The sequence below is a fragment of the Xenopus laevis genome, chromosome 3L (assembly GCF_017654675.1).
Source record: "Xenopus laevis strain J_2021 chromosome 3L, Xenopus_laevis_v10.1, whole genome shotgun sequence".
Taxonomy (NCBI): domain Eukaryota; kingdom Metazoa; phylum Chordata; class Amphibia; order Anura; family Pipidae; genus Xenopus; species Xenopus laevis.
In genome coordinates this window covers 117449633-117466751 of record NC_054375.1, presented here as the reverse complement: position 1 = coordinate 117466751, position 17119 = coordinate 117449633, and positions in this window count along the sequence as shown.

Below are 17119 nucleotides of genomic sequence, written 5' to 3'. Positions count from 1 at the left end.
CTGGCTTCATTTAATGTGTAAATGTTTATAAGTAGACGTGAAGGTATGATAATCCCATTGGGCCTTGCTGCAGAGATAGAAACAAGTCAACTTGTGCCTGTTTTTTGTTTTTTTTTTGCATTTCACTCACTGCCCAACAAATCATACATTACCCCCATTGTTTATTACTAAAAGTCTCATGTTTGGTGTCTGGCTTCTAGTGTGCATGGCAATGGCCAGATACTGACTAGAGATGTCGCGAACTGTTCGCCGGCGAACTTGTTCGCGCGAACATCGGGTGTTCGCGCTCGCCGGAAGTTCGCGAACGTCGCGCGACGTTCGCCATTTTGGGTTCGCCATTGTTGGCGCTTTTTTTTGCCCTCTCACCCCAGACCAGCAGGTACATGGCAGCCAATCAGGAAGCTCTCCCCTGGACCACTCCCCTTCCCTATAAAAACCGAAGCCCTGCAGCGTTTTTTCACTCTGCCTGTGTGTGCTGAATAGATAGTGTAGGGAGAGAGCTGCTGCCTGTTAGTGATTTCAGGGACAGTTGAAAGTTTGCTGGCTAGTAATCGTTTTGATACTGCTCTGTTATTGGAGGGACAGAAGTCTGCAGGGGTTTGAGGGACATTTAAGCTTAGGTAGCTTTGCTGGCTAGTAATCTACCTTCTACTGCAGTGCTCTGTATGTAGCTGCTGTGGGCAGCTGTCCTGCTTCTGATCTCATCTGCTGACTGCTGCAATAACAGTAGTCCTTGTAAGGACTGCTTTTATTTTTTTTTTGTTGTTTTACTACTACTACTACTACTACTATAAGAGCCCAGTGCTATTAGTCTAGCAGTGTTGGGGAGTGGGACTGGTGTGCTAATCTGCTGCTCCTAGTAGTTCAGCAGCACCAACTTTAATTTTTTTTTTTTAATATTCATTTTTTTTTTATTTTACTTTTTTTTATTTTACTACCGCTGTAGTAGTGTATAAGTTGACCTTTTAGGCATTATTTGCCCTGTAGGCATTTTTTGCCCAGTGTGTTATTCAACCAACTGCCATCTAGCTGTGTGACCTTGTTCACATTCTGTCTAAATATCCATAATATTACCGTCTCCAGAAAAAACACCGGAGTGACTTTTTTCAAGCAGCCATAATATATTTTACGTAATCCGTATCCATCGCTGTAGTAGTGTATAAGTTGACCTTTTAGGCATTATTTGCCCTGTAGGCATTTTTTGCCCAGTTTTTTTGGCCGCAGCCACTGAAGCACAGAGGCCAGAAAAAATATGCCATATAAATGCTGAAAATAGTCATTTTTTGCCATACGTTGACTCAACGTATATGGCAAAAAATGACTATTTTCAGCATTTATATGGCATATTTTTTCTGGCAACTGTGCTTCAGTGGCTGCGACCAAAAAAACTGGGCAAACAATGCCTACAAGGTCAACGTATGGCAAAAAATGACTATTTTCAGCATTTATATGGCATATTTTTTCTGGCAACTGTGCTTCAGTGGCTGCAACCAAAAAAACTGGGCAAACAATGTCTACAAGGTCAACGTATGGCGAAAAATTACTATTTTCAGCATTTATATGGCATATTTTTTCTGGCAACTGTGCTTCAGTGGCTGCGTCCAAAAAAACTGGGCAAACAATGCCTACAAGGTCAACGTATGGCAGTTGTTTAAAGAGAACAGTAGATTACTAGCCAGCAAAGCTACCTAAGCTAAAATGTCCCTCAAATCCCTGCAGACTTCTGTCCCTCCAATACAGAGCAGTATCAAGCAGATTACTAGCCAGCAAACTTACTATCATCTGTCCCTGAAATCACTAACAGCTCTCCCCCTACACTATCTCTTCCAAGCACACACAGGCAGATTTTTCAGATACATTTTTGCCCTTGATCCCCCTCTGGCATGCCACTGTCCAGGTCGTTGCACCCTTTAAACAACTTTAAAATCATTTTTCTGGCCAGAAATTTTTTTTTTAGATGTTAAAGTTCGCCTTCCCATTGAAGTCTATGGGGTTCGCGAACCGTTCGCGAACCGCTCGCATTTTTGCGCAAGTTCGCGAATATGTTCGCGAACTTTTTTTCCGACGTTCGCTACATCCCTAATACTGACTGTGACATTACCAAACCTAACAGCCACCAGTTTGACATATACAGCTCTGCATATGCAGATCAGGCATGGAAAGGCCCATTGATTGATAGTGTCTCCCTGTGAAAAGGCCTAGTTTTTTAAAAGGACAGTGGGGGCTTTAAATACACAAATGAGGTAGATAAGAAAGGATAGCCCAACAGCTACTCTGAAATTATAAAATATACAAAGCAAAAAAAGTGATAAAAGCAAAGAAGGCATTATTTAATTACAACATAAATGCTATTACAAAAATTGTAATCCTGTCAAATACTCTTAGGTTTAGGTATTTGTAACGTTCAAACATAACAACCACCATCTTTTTGACTGCTTTTAGCAATTTGATCCATTAGGTGGCAATGCTTACACAGGGTACAACATGTTTGTGTGTCAGTTTTATTGAACAGAACAACCTTTACAATGTTTACAAAATTCAGGCTATTTTGAGTGACTCGTCCTCTTGAATTTGTAAAATGAAGACATTTTCTTATGTGTTAAGCAGTGTATTTATTATATACAGAAACAACTTTACACTGACATTATTCCTAATGAGAGTATGCCCATTAGCATTCAGCTTATCTAAATTATTATAAATGATTATGATTAGATATAAAACAATTACCTCATTCATTCTGCCTTCACATATACAGTAAAATAGGCACTCAGTTCCTCTCCCACCTTCTTCTTGGTTTGTGGTGATGAAATTACTCCTTGCTTGTTTCACCAAAAGGCTTTACCAGAGATACCTTTTACTCACATGTCTAGTGTTAATGCAAAGCTTTAAATCTTTTTTCTACAGTGATCTTACACGTATGTTTAGGGTAAATGCAATGTAATGTGTTTTTTGTGGAAATGGTTGTTATCACTGCTTTTTTTCTGCAAATCACGCAGCGACTTAACGAGCGAAGTTCTATCTCCGTCTACAGTTGCATAAATACAAAATAAAAACGTTCACATTTTTGGAATGCAAAAAATAACTTCCTAATTCAACACTCCACCTAGACATAGTAACGCTATAAAAAGATGTTGCTGTTCTGGAAGGTTCATGGGACCACCTTTGCCTGTCCATGCTGCAGGTGCTTGTGTGCTTCAACTCTGCATGCTATTCTAGGTACGTTTGACTTCGATAAGTCCACCCGTGTATAATAACTAGTACATTATTATCAATGCAATAATTTTTATTAGGGTGCGATATCTGTGCTGCTTCAAGGAGAAGAAAATGAGAGATGGTAACCAGATTTTCCCTTTACGTGCTCAGACAAAAGTGAGATTTATATAGATTAATATATAGAATGTAGATTTAGAACCCTGACACAACCACCCTCACATTGTGCTCATATGGCCTTCAAACCTAGACCTAAGGGTCTAGTTCTTCACCCATGTCTGACCAATACGAATGTCCAGGCAAAAAAACGCAAATAAATTGGTAGAGGCCGGGGGTGGGGCTTATAGAAGGCCATGGAATGTATTTGTGGTGAAAATATTGTCAGCATGTGAAAAATATACTCAATACAAACACATCCTACACCAGTTTATGGCTCTAGAATGATCAGTGGTGACCACCGCTTTACAATTGGACTGGTAACAAGTAAATGAAGACCTTATGGGGGGGAATGTAATATGTTTTGCTGGCGCAAAAAACTTTGTGAATGCTAACGACCATGTTTGCATCCTTCTTGACTGATTAAAGACCTCAATGACTTCATCGCAACGTTTGCGGACAAATGGCCTTTGCGAACATTCACAGCGTATGTAATTCATTTTAGAAATGCAAAGTCTTTTCAACAACACAATATTTAACGAAACTCCACAGCAGGTTTTAACACTTAACCTTTGCTTAGTGAAAATGTGCAATGTACTATTCGCCAACCACTGATTTTACATTGAGAGCAGTGCTAAACATTCGCAAAGACGCCATTTTAAATAATGCCTGTGATTTTTAATTACATTCACCCATATGAATATATTACAGTGGCATTAACAACCAGCATAACTAACTTTAATGGAACATGCTTAATTTTTTTGGACAACAGTACCATCTGCTGCTCAGAATTCCATATTACAGAACAAAATAGCATTAAAGGTGCAGCTACACGAGCGTCTTCAACGTGATTCCGGCACCAAAACACAGGTGTCAAGTTGGATGCGATGGAAAATAAGGAAAGCAATAGCAATGTCGGATGGTGTTGCAGCGTTCATCCAACACGACACGACTGTCGAATACAGCCACTGCATGCTGCACCTGCATCCAACAGTCGTGTCATGTTGGATGAACACTGCGACAACATCTGACATTTGTATTTCTTACCTTATTTTTCGTTGCATCTGACTTGACGCCTTCGTTTTGGCGTACCGCATCGGATCTGCTGGAATCACATTCAAGACGCTCGTTTAGTTGTACTCTAAGACTTTAGGAGGACAGAACACAGAAATTATATATGTTTATTTTAATGATAGTGTCAATAAAAGGTCTTTATCAGATTATCCAGAGCAGATCACAATGTCTAGAAACAACTGCAGGGGCATTGACTTCTACATGACCTCAACAGGTTTGAGATGGAGTACTTTCGAAATTCTGATTTTTGGCAGCTTTAAAAACTGAAACCAGATAAATTAGAGATTATCTTCAGTGATCTTATTGGCATGTCTGTGTCCTTATGGCTAATAGGACGGGAGGTGCTTGATTCAGAAAAGAGAGCAGGAAAGTGTTTCAGAGTGCGACTATAGGGAAGTGCATTTTTAAGCAAGTACCTTCAATAAAGGTTTTGACGGTGGAGAGTAGTGATGGGCGAATAAATTTGGCAGGCATGGATTTTCGGTGTATTTTCTCGTTTCGCCACCCACAAATGTTTTCGTGAAACGATGGCAAAAATTTGCTGCCGGAAATTTTGCTGCAACAAAAAAAAAATTGTCACTCATAAAAATTGTTACGCATCATAATTATTCAGGCACCCATTGACTTTAATCCACTAGGACATAATAGTCGTGCGTATAAAAATTGTCAATCATGTCAAAATTGAGATGCATCAAATTTATTTTAACGTCCATTGACTTCAATGCGTTTCACTCATTTTTTGCAGTTTCGCTAGTTTTTTCGCCATTTCCTGAAACGGGACAGATTCACCCATCACTAGTGGAGAGTACAAATGCAATTGCAGACATAAACTAGCCCCTATGGGTTACAACCTAAGTGCAGATTTGCTCTTTTCCCTTATGCTGCAGTAAATATAATTGTTTAATATTGCTGCACAGATAATCTGAACTGTGACCAGACTGAGCTACAAAATGATAACTTTGGGCAATTCCTATCTATAAATTGATGTCACTAAATCTTATCATGATGATTAATATTTTTTCACATTTGTTGCCTTTGAATAAAGAGTTTTTGGAAGGTGAAGTGCCATATTTATTTTTCTAGTCAGTCTTTCTCAAACTCACCTGTAGGATCGCAATTGAGTGGAGATTCTTAAAGGAACAGTAACACCAAAAGTGTTTTAAAATAATGACAATATAATGTAGTGTTGCCCTGCACTGATAAAACTGGTGTTTGCTTCAGAAACTTGACAATAGTTTATATAAAGAAGCCACTGTGTATCCATGGGGGCAGCCATTCAAAGCTGACAAAAAAGAAATGGCACAGGATACACAGCAGATAACAGATAAGCCCAGTAGTATACAATGGGATTCTTCAGAACGTATCTGTTATAAACTGTGTATCCTATGCTTGAATGGCTGTCCCCATGGCTACACAGCAGCTCCTTTTTTATAAACTAAAAGAGTTTCTGAAGCAAACATTATATTATCATTCCTTCACTTCATTTTTTGGCGTTACTGTTGCTTTAAGGTTCTGGATATGCCCCTGCAACATAAAAAAAGACCTCCAGACTGCTCAGAAACATACAGATTACCAGTATTACGCATTGTTAAATTATAAATCTGGCTATGAAAATGGCTAAAAGCCTGAGAATAAATGTTGTGCATATTTTGATTAAACCTAATTCATTAGAAATCAAGTTTAACTGCATGCATTTAAATATACAGCATTTTTTTAGTTAGTATACTATTGCTTTAAGTTTCAAGGTTTTACTCCTGAATAAAGTTGGGTTAAAATAATGATTTATATTTCTTTAAAGTCACTGCCAAACGTTGAAAAAAAAATATGGTTATTTTTTGTGAAATGCAACAACCGTCTTAAAGTCATATAAAAATTCACCTTTTGCTAGCTTGACTCATCCGAGGAAAGAGATCTGCGAAAATGTATTCATTTAATATGGGGGAAAAGCTCATGTTCTTTCTGCCAAACCCGATACTTTTAACATGATCATTTTCACAGTGATAAAAAGGTCTTTCAAGTCTTTTTCATTTTCCTTTTTCATATTGGACCTGACTTCCTCAGCTTTAGAAATCCAGAACTGCAATCTTGGGACAGGCAGGCAGAAAACCGCAGCTGTAGCGCAGAAGGGGTCATGGGAGGTGCAGTTATATTAGAATTCGCTCTGAGAAAGAAAGAAGCAGATTAGTGTTTTCTGGAAATATGAAACAAATGAGAAACATGTATAAATTGGTCCAACAGAATAATTCTTTAAAAACGTTCGATCTATCCTTAGCTTTGTGATGGTACTGAGAAACCGTCAAACTATTACGGTTAAATTATACTGATCCCTATTCGGCTTTGCGCTGATGAGAAAATTGCAGGAGCACAATAATAGAAATGTGAAACACACCGGAGTGTGTTGTTGCATATAAATCTAATGCCAGGCAGCAGGGAATACAAAGGAAAGCTGAATATTTTACCTTCTGCTAAAACCAACATTGTTGCTAAGAAATGGAATTTAACCGTCAAAAATGAAGGTTGAAAAAATGGCTCTATTCTTGAAATGCTGTCTCATAAGCCAAGTTTTACAGCAAACGCTATTGAGATGGGTAAAATAGGAACCTTATTCCCAGAGAAAATGTTTAAAGAATAAGAGACAAATTTTAGGGGGTTATTTACTAAACCTCAATTTTATTCTGGTCAGGGTTTTTTGGGCAAAAACTCAAATTTTGTGGAAAAAAAAAACTTGAATTTTTCTAGATTTATTACAAAGCTGCAAAAAGTCAGAATCCGAAAATCCGGTATCTCAAACCAGCCAATGAGAGATGCCCCTTTTACAATTTGAATATTGTGATCTGCCCTGGGTTCCGTCCGTTTATGTGAAACATTTGGGGTTTTTATAGAGTTTTTTTCCAATCTGACTTTTTTGAGTTATTTTATTGATAAATAAGATAACATTTTGGATGGGCGTTTGGTTGAGCTTGGTTTAATAAAAGTATGAGATAAATTCAAGTTTTAGTAAATAACCTCCTAAGTGCAACCCCTGATTATGTAACTCCTGTATGCTTTAATCCATTCTCCGGTCAGGGCCGGAGTTAGAGACGAGGGTCCCCCCCGGGTTGCAAATGACACCCCCCTGCTCGCAACCCCTCAACCTCCCGCTCACATTCCTCACACCAACCTGTTTCCCCGTCAGCTCTGCTTTGCTTCTTCCCATTGCAATCTCCCACTTCCACTGGGGACTGGGTGGGAGATTCAAACCGCTGTCACGTCCAGTCCCCAATGGTGATGCGGCCCCAATTTTTGCTGCCCTAGACCCGGGCCTTTGTGGCCTGCCTACAAATCTGAGCCTGTATCCAGTTAGTAATAGTTATGTTTATTCTGGATACAGAAATGGAAGAATAAACCCCAGTAAACAGGATTAACTCTACATTAGGTAGAAAGAACAGTCTAAGCTACTAAACAAATTATAATGGGGTTAAGGTCCAGTGTGATTATGAGTATCAAGCTGGGCATGATGCACTAAAAAACTTTAGAGACACAGTTTATATTATGATTTGACCCCCATTTCACAATTGGGCAGAATACACCTCCTCATACTACAGTGGGACACACAGAGCTTTGCCCGTATAAAAACTGACCTGAGAACCAACGTTTGTGAAGGTATTTGAACCTGGTTGTTACACTGCAGATATAATCAGTGTAGGGCACAATGGGTACACTCATCCCACCATGCCCTCTTATTTATTTTGTTGACCTGTATTGTGGAAGAAAATGTGCCTTTATTATGCCTGTACTACTACTGGCTAAAATGTAGGCCACTTATTCTTTCTAGACACTTGGGGGCCGATTCACTAATTTCGAGTGAAGGATTCGAAGTAAAAAAACTCAGAATTTCGAAGTGTTTTTTGGGCTACTTCGACCATCGAATGGGCTACTACGACTACGACTTCGAATCGAACTATTCGAACTAAAAATCGTTTGACCATTCGATAGTCGAAGTACTGTCTCTTTAAGAAAAAACTTCGACCCCCTAGTTCGCCATCTAAAAGCTACCGAACTCAATGTTAACCTATGGGGAAGGTCCCCATAGGCTTGGCTAACTTTTTTTGATCGAAGGATATTCCTTCGATCATTGGATTAAAATCCTTCGAATCGTTCGATTCGAAGGATTTTATCGTTCGATCGAAGGAATAATCGTTCGATCGTTTGATCGCACTATTTGCGCTAAAATCCTTCGACTTCGATATTCGAAGTCAAAGGATTTTAATTCCCAGTCGAATATCGAGGGTTAATTAACCCTCGATATTCGACCCTTTGTGAATCAGCCCCTTGCTCTTGTGCCAGTTAATTTGCTGGGACCTGCCACAAAATAGATGGGTTTACAATGCATTCCTTGAGGTCCATGGGCATTGAAAGAGCTGTATAAAAGTTTTCACTGAGGGGGATATTTATTATGGACCGAGTTGTGTTTTCCACAAAGTTTTTAAATTGCTTTTTTGGTAAAAAAAACCTCAAATTCTTCGAGATTTATTATACCCTGACCCTGGAAATAGCTTGAATCCGAAAAGTAATCTAAAAATGGTTTAGGTCATGTGGGAGTGAATGGCAGAGGTCCCTTGAACCATTTGAAGATGTTAATAGCCTTCATGATGTTCAAGTTTTGTTGGAGGGTTTTGCTCGAAAACTCAAATTATTCAATCAATTCGGGTTTTCGAAAGAACATATGTTGGAAGTTGGGCGCTAGTTTCTGAATGGTGTGTTAAGTGCGGCTTCCATATGTCTGGCATGTCTTTTGCAGCATTTTATGTGATAGCAGTAGTCATTGGTTGATGGATTATGTAGAATACACTAAGGGAAAGATTAGAAAAAGGTCGAGGTGAATTTTCGAATGAAAGAAATTCGAATTTCGAGCTATTTTTCTGTATTTCGACTAGGGAATAGTCCAAATACAAATTTGAAAAAAATTAAAAAATTCGAATTTTATCATGTACTGTCTCTTTAAAAAAATTAGACTTCGACCATTTGCCATCTAAAACCTGCCGAATTGCTGTTTTAGCCTATGGGGGACCTCCTAGAACCTATTTGGAGTCAATTGGTGGACTTTGAAAAATCCAGTTTTTTTTGGTAAAAACTTTGAATTGAATTCGATCGAATGCGCTATTCCTTTGATTCACACGATTCGAATTCGGCCGAATTCTGACCTATTCGATCGTAAATGGACCTATTCGACCAAAAAAAACCTTCGACTTAATTTCGGTTGGTCTTTTTGAATGTCGAAGTTTTTTCAATTCGAAATTCGACCCTTGATAAATATGCCCCTTAAGGTATATATAGCCAAAATACAGATCCCTTATTTGGGAAACTCCAGGTCCTGAGCATTCTGGATAACAGGTCCCATACCTGTACAAAGATGTCCACTGGGTTTAAATGTGCCTCAGTGGTGAATATCTGCAGTTATTAAAATTAAGGAGGTGCAACTGTCAATGCCCCCCCTTTATCAACTAGACTCTTATTTCTATCATCTGATGTTGTAAATGAAAGATTTTGAGTTGTGCAAGGAACAGCGTTATATTGAGCAGTAATGAAAAATATAGATGCATGAGTCATTTTGAAACCATTGCAACATCACAGTAACAATGGCCTGTAAACAACAGGAGGTTACTTCAATGCAATGTTATCTCTGGCTCTGTGTCAGAAAAGGGTACACTATGATAAATATGATCAAGTGCTGTCATGACTAACTCGTGATTGCTAATGTCCATTTTAAGTGCAAGTGGCAAATTTTTTTATTTCTGTTGTGTCAATTAGACAAACTCCTGCTGCGTGACTGTAACCCTAAAAATGAATGAATCAATTACGAGTTTTCTGTCTTGATCTTTCTGCTTTGTAGTGGCAATCATATAACTGAATCATGGAGCAGAGATGAGTGGCTTTTTATTTTTTATTTCATTTATTTGTATTTGTATATGTTTAAATTGTCCCTTCTGGAGGGAACTTCGAGCGACTTCGGAAAACCAAAGTGATACGTATGCCATCCTGCCGGCGATTTGCATTCTTGCTGGAGGGAATGCATTTGGGGAATTAAGTCGCTCGCAGTAGAGAAGATTTAGCACAAGGCTCCTATGTGCCCCATGTGCCACCACCCTAACAGTTTAAAGATTTGACTTATTATTTTGAAGATCTACAGGTACAATGACTGGCATGGGATGCTGGTAAAAGTGACTTAACAAGAGAGGTTGGTGGGGTGAGGGTTAAGGGTTTTGCTGCAGGCACCAGCGTGTTTCATAAGCTATTAGCTGCTTCATATGACTCACAGATGGAGAGATGCAAGTTAGAGACCACTTATTTTGGACTTCTCATCTGGTATTATAATATTAGCCATGGGTACTAAGTAGCAATCAAGGTCTGCATTTGTCTGTTTTCAAGCTGGTATTGCATCATCCTAACATGTCATCTATCATGGTTTATGTATCACTTACAGGAGAACCAACCCCCCAAATACTAAAAGCCCCATCTACAACCCTAGATACCCCCCCTGCTTTTCCCCCCGCATAGTCCATTACTCCTGAAAGTTTCCCTAACAGCATGCTCACTAATCTGTGCAGAGAAGCTCAGTGGAGCTCATGGGTGCCATCTTCCGGATCTTCCGTCTTCTTCTGTAAGGGAGCACCGCATTGGCCAGGCGCAGTTGGAGCAGTCCGGTATTCGTAGCAACAGTGCATGCGCCAAAAGTGCTGTGATTTGCCGAAGGGAAGGAAGGAAGAAAGAGGATCTGAAGAAAACGGAAGATCAGGAAGATGGCACCCATGAGCTCCGCTGCGCTACTCTGCACAGATAGGTGAGCATGCTGTTAGGGACACTTTCAGGAGTAATGAACTATGTGGGGAGAAGCAGGGAGGGGGCTATCTAGGGTAGTCGATGGGGCTTTTCTTATTGTGGGGGGTTAGTTCTCTGTTAAGACTAGACTTGTGGAAGCGTAGACTGGAAATGGTATTCATCATTTGAGTTGAGTGTATGTTTAGAACTAATTCACATCTCATCTGCAACTCGCCGTTCACTCCATTAATGTGGGAGCTCACTTATAGTACCAACACTGTGAACTGTGCATTTTTATCCTTATAAGATTATCTGTCATTTGTGGTATAGCACTTGTTGTTGGTGCAATTATTTATAATAACAGTTCTTTTAGCACTTTATGCACCTTTAAATATTGATTCTATCTAAGATAGATTGCATGATAATAGATAGATTGTTATTATAATTTATATCTTTTACAGATCTTATACGCAATCACTTTTTTAGCAAAGATTTTATATTTATTACTGTTATTTGATGAAAAAAATGTGGCACACCACCTATTTTTTATTTTATTGAAACTATTTGTATTAGCTTTATGGACCACAAATATTTTTTGTTTATTTCTCCCCTATGAATTGAACACAAACTGCAGTTTTACTTGCCTTATGAAAAACAATATCCTTGTTGGAACACAAATGTCAGCATAGGTTAAATATTACTTGCCTCCTAGATTACTTTCTGTCCAGACGAGGCAACGGAAAATGATTGCAGACCTTTCAAATCCAATTTTTTTTATCCCTTTACAATTTTGCAGCTTGTGTATATGTAATAAATTAATTGTCAGTAAACATACAGTGAATATAATGGGATTATACAGTGAATATAATGGCATTTATATGTATCATCTTGAAACATTAGATAAAATACAATGCCATAGTAAAGAACACCATACTTCAATATGCTACAGCCACACAAAATAATTCTGGGGCAGAGTCACCCTTACTCAGGATATATGATCATTCCACCCACCAAAATGATTGTACTTTTCTGTAACATAGCAAAACATAGAAGATTTCCCCTGCAGTTGTACACTGTCTCTGTTTATTGGTATTTTGGATTGTACTGCACCCTTCTTTAATCCCCTTCCTAAATAAGGATGCAGTTTGGGATTTGGCCAAAAAATTCTGCCTTTTTTAGCAGGATTCAGATTCGGCCGAATCCAAATCCTAATTTGCATGTGCAAATTAGGGGCAATGAGGGAAATCACGAGACTTTTTGTCACAAAACAAGGAAGTAAAAAATGTTTTCCCCTTCTCACCCTCATTTGCATAATTGGATTTGGTTTGGTATGCGGCAAATCTTTTGCGAAGGATTTGGGGGTTCGGCCGAATCCAAAATAGTGGATTCGGTGCATCCCTACAAAATAGTGCTAACCTCTATCTGGTAAGCTAAATATTTAATGACCTTGTTACAAATAATGCATACCTCACAGTATTTGTACATCGGAAAGTGGGTGAGCATGGTGACATTTTGACCGTGCCCATTTTGTGGCCACACCCCCTAAGTACCTGTTGTACACAATTTGTGCCTGCACTTTTGGATGGAACTACTTTCTGCCAGGCTGTTATTTCTCCTACTTAATGTAAATGAATGTGTCTCAGTGGGACTTGGCTTTTACTATTGATTGTTGTTTTTAGATCTACCAGGCAGCTGTTATCTTGTGTTAGGGAGCTGCTATCTGGTTACTTTCCCATTGTTCTGTTGTTAGGCTACTGGGGTGGAAACGGAGGGGAGTGATATCACTCCAACTTGCAGTACAGCAGGTAGGAGTGATTGAAGTTTATCAGAGCACAAGTCACATGGCTGGGGGCAGCTGGGAAATTGACAATATGTCTAGCCCCATGTCAGATTTCAAAATTGAATATAAAAAAATCAGTTTTTTCTTTTGAAAAATGGATTTCATTGCAGAATTCTGCTGGAGCAGCACTATTAACTGATGTGTATTGAAAAAAAAACATGTTTTCCCATGACAGAATCCCTTTAAAGTTACTTCCTGCACTAGTGCATTGTAGGGATGCACCGAATCCAGGATTTGGTTCGGGATTTGGCCTTTTTCAGCAGGATTTGGATTCAGCCAAATCCTTCTGCCCGACCGAACGGAATCCTAATTTGCATATGCAAATAGCAAGACTTTGTCACAAAGCAAGGAAGTAAAAAATGGCTTTCCCTTCCCACCCCTAATTTGCATATGCAAATTAGGGTTCTGATTCACTAAGGATTTGCGAAGGATTCAGGGGTTCTGCCGAATCCAAAATAGTGGATTCATTGCATCAATCATTGGCCATAAATATATTTTAGAACTATTTTTATTTTTGTTATTATTTTGGCTGTACAGATAGACTATAATAACTGTCACTGAAGCCTCTTCATGAGTGCTCTTATGTTTTATGTCATGGTCAGCAGGTCATCCTTATATATCTTATTTTTCACACTGAAATTTGATTTAAAGAGGCAGTATACCCCCCGTGTACAACATAAGAGCATGTTTGTTCCTTGCAGAAATTATACCCACAGGCGATTCTGCATTAACTGCAGCCCTGAGGTGACCTACCCAATGCCGACCCAACTATACCCCCTAGCAAGATAATCGAGACAGTGAAACATGTATTATACCTCTGAATGTACCAACTAAAAGCTTTAACTGTTCTGATGCAGATGGTGGAATGCAATACAATAGGTAGATGGAGGTGAATTGGCCTCTGTGGACTGTGGTGCCAACAAGGAGAATGCCAATTTCAAGATGAAAAAATGAATGCCCTAAAACAGAAAATACCTGTTTCAGTCTTCTGAAATCTGAAACTTGGATGAAAGTTCATGTTTTAGCTGGACAATGAGGTTTAAGATTAAATATGTAAATGTCCTACAATGACTAAGTGACTGATTTGCCCATTTTTCCTTCATTTGAGATAAACGCAGAGAAAAAATGCAGACGTAAAGAAAGTAGTATTTTCTGAAACCTTGAATAGTGGGAATTTATTCCCACTATTCAAAGTAAGAGCTAGCAAGGTTATATGTATGTATAACTTTATTTGTAAAGCACTGTTAAGGAGCTGCAACGCTGTTCAGTGCATAAAAGTACAATATATTTAAAAGTATACACAGGGAAGACAAATCACATAATAAATATAAACAGAATCATATCAGGACAAGGAGCTTAAGTGCTATGTGGAAGAGATGTGGTGGGAAGGAGATCCCTGCCCCGTAGAGCTTACATTACAGTCTAAGTGGATGGGAGGATAACATACAGGCACAAATTGGAGATGAAAAAGTGCACAAGGTAAGGCATAGTCAGTAGGCACAGGACTAGGCTAATGTTTTAGTGCTCCAAAAAGTAGGCTTTTAGTTTTTTCTTGAAGAGATTGAGAGAGGGATGGAGTTCCAGAGGTAAGGATTAGCAGGATAGAAGGGGTTGAAATGAGAGGTGTTAGTGGATGTGGATGGTGTGAAGAGAAGAGTGGAGAAGACGACCAGGAACATATAGCGAGACAAGAGAAGAAATGTAGTGAGGAGCAGAGTAGTGAAGGGCTTTGAATGTTAGTAGAAAGGTTTTATATGTTATCCTTTGCTTAACAGGCAGCCACGCTATGTTATCCTTTGCTTAACAGGCAGCCACGCTAAGGATTTTAGGTGGGGTTGAGCAGGTTCCCTTTTAGGAGAGAGCAGAAGGATCCTGGTAGCAGATTTTAAGATTGATTGGAGGGGAGAGAGATGGGAGTCAGGAACACCGGTTAGGAGGAGTTGCAATAGTCTAAACGGGATAAGATAAGGGCAAGGATTAGTGTTTTGGCTGTGTTTTGTGAAAGAAATGGGTGTATCTTTGCTATATTACGGAGGAAGAAACGATGGGTTTTGGCAGTATTATTAATATGATTAGAAAAGGAGAGGGACTGGTCAAAGATGATCCCCAAGCAGCGTGCTGAGTTAACAGGGTTAATGGCCATGCCATCAATAGTATTGCTGAAAGGAAGAGAAGCGCTTGGTTTGGGTGGAAAGACCATGAGCTTAGTCTTGGCCAAGTTGAGCTTGAGGTGGCGTTGGTTCATCCAGGAAGAGATAGCTACTAAGCAGTCTGCTATCTGAGTTTGAACTTCAGTGGTTAGTGAGGGAGTGTTTAAATATATCTAAATGTCATCGGCATACAGTTGATATTTAAGGCCAAATGAAGATATAAGGTCTACTAAAGAGAGAGTGTACAAGGAAAACAACAGAGGACTAAGTACAGAACCCTGAGACACCCCCACATTAAGATGAACAGGAGGAGTGGATTTGTTTGCAAAAGTAACAGAGAAGTAGCGGTCAGAAAGGTAGGAAGAGAACCAGGATGCAGCTTGATCACGGATACCAATTGAATGGAGAACTTGCATTAAACAGAATGGTTAACAGTATCAAAAGCAGAAGATAAGTCCAGGAGAATGAGAATAGAGTAACTCTACATAAGGCAGTCTTAGTGAAGGTTGTATAGAAGTCAGCAGGAATAGTCTCTAACAACTTTCTATATTTATTTTCACAGTTTATTAAAACATTCAAGATTTTCAGCCCCAATGAAAATTAATGGAACAATGTGATTCCCCCTGACACATAACACAATTTTTCTGCAAAAAACATACATATGCAAAGTTTTTTCTGCGTCCGTTTTTTTCCCCACAAACTCGAATTTGGATAAATCTGCCCCAGTCTATTTCTATATAATTAAGAATCTGTGAAAGTATTTGAAAACTGAGGTGCACAAGTGTCATCTGACTAAAAACCTGGAGCAATATTTGAATGGAAGAATGGACTAAAAGACTTCAAGCTACAAAAGGTAGTTCTAATAAAAACTATATTACGGGGATTAAATACTTGTTCAAACTGTATAGTTTAGTTATTTTGTTTTTCAAATAATCTTTTTTCTTACATAAGACAGTATTGCAATATAAAAGATATATCTTGTTTTACAGAACCACCGAGTAATTTGAAGTTTTTTGTTTTTTTTACCAAAAACAAAGAAGTATGCTTTCAACCCTACCAGAAGAACAAAGCACATATGTCGGGTTATTAAATTTCCAGCATAGCAAATTTCTAAGAACTCGACAGCTGCTTTTGAATTATTCAGATAATAAGTACTCAACATTTATAGACAAAGGGCCTCAAACAGATTAGGGATGGTAAAGAAATGAAGTACATTGTTTGTGATTTAAGTGAAGTTTACATTTTCTGCAAACATTCTCTAATTGCAATTGTTGTAGAAACAACAATAAATTCTGAATATAGTACATAAACATGACTTTATGGCTACTTTATAAAAATACAGCACTCCTATGGAAGGCTACAAATAAAAAAAAGTACATTGCAAAATAAATGATCTACGCACATATCCTCATGTTATCGTCCAAAACTTCTACACTAATTTTAGTAAATAAGAGCTTTGTAAAACAATTAGTAAAAATACAAAATCTTGCCACTTGGTCATTCACACCAGTTTTCCTCCTTAAAATGGCATGAATGTTGATGGCTGCCGAGCATGAACAGCCTGCTTCAAATCATCCCATAGATTTTCCATGATATTCAAATCAGGGGACTGTGACGGCCATTCCAGAATATTGTACTTCTCCCTCTGCATAAATGCCTTGTAGATTTCGAAGTGTGTTTAAGGTCATTGTCTTGTTGGAATATCCAACCTCTGTGTAACTTCATCTTTGTGACTGATGTTTGAACATTATTCTGAAGCATTTGTTGATATTGGGTTGAATCCGACCCTTGACTTTAACAAGGGCCCCAGTCCCTGAACTAGCCACACAGCCCCACAGCATGATGGAACCTCCACCAAATTTGACAGTAGGTAGCAGGTGTTTTTCTTGGA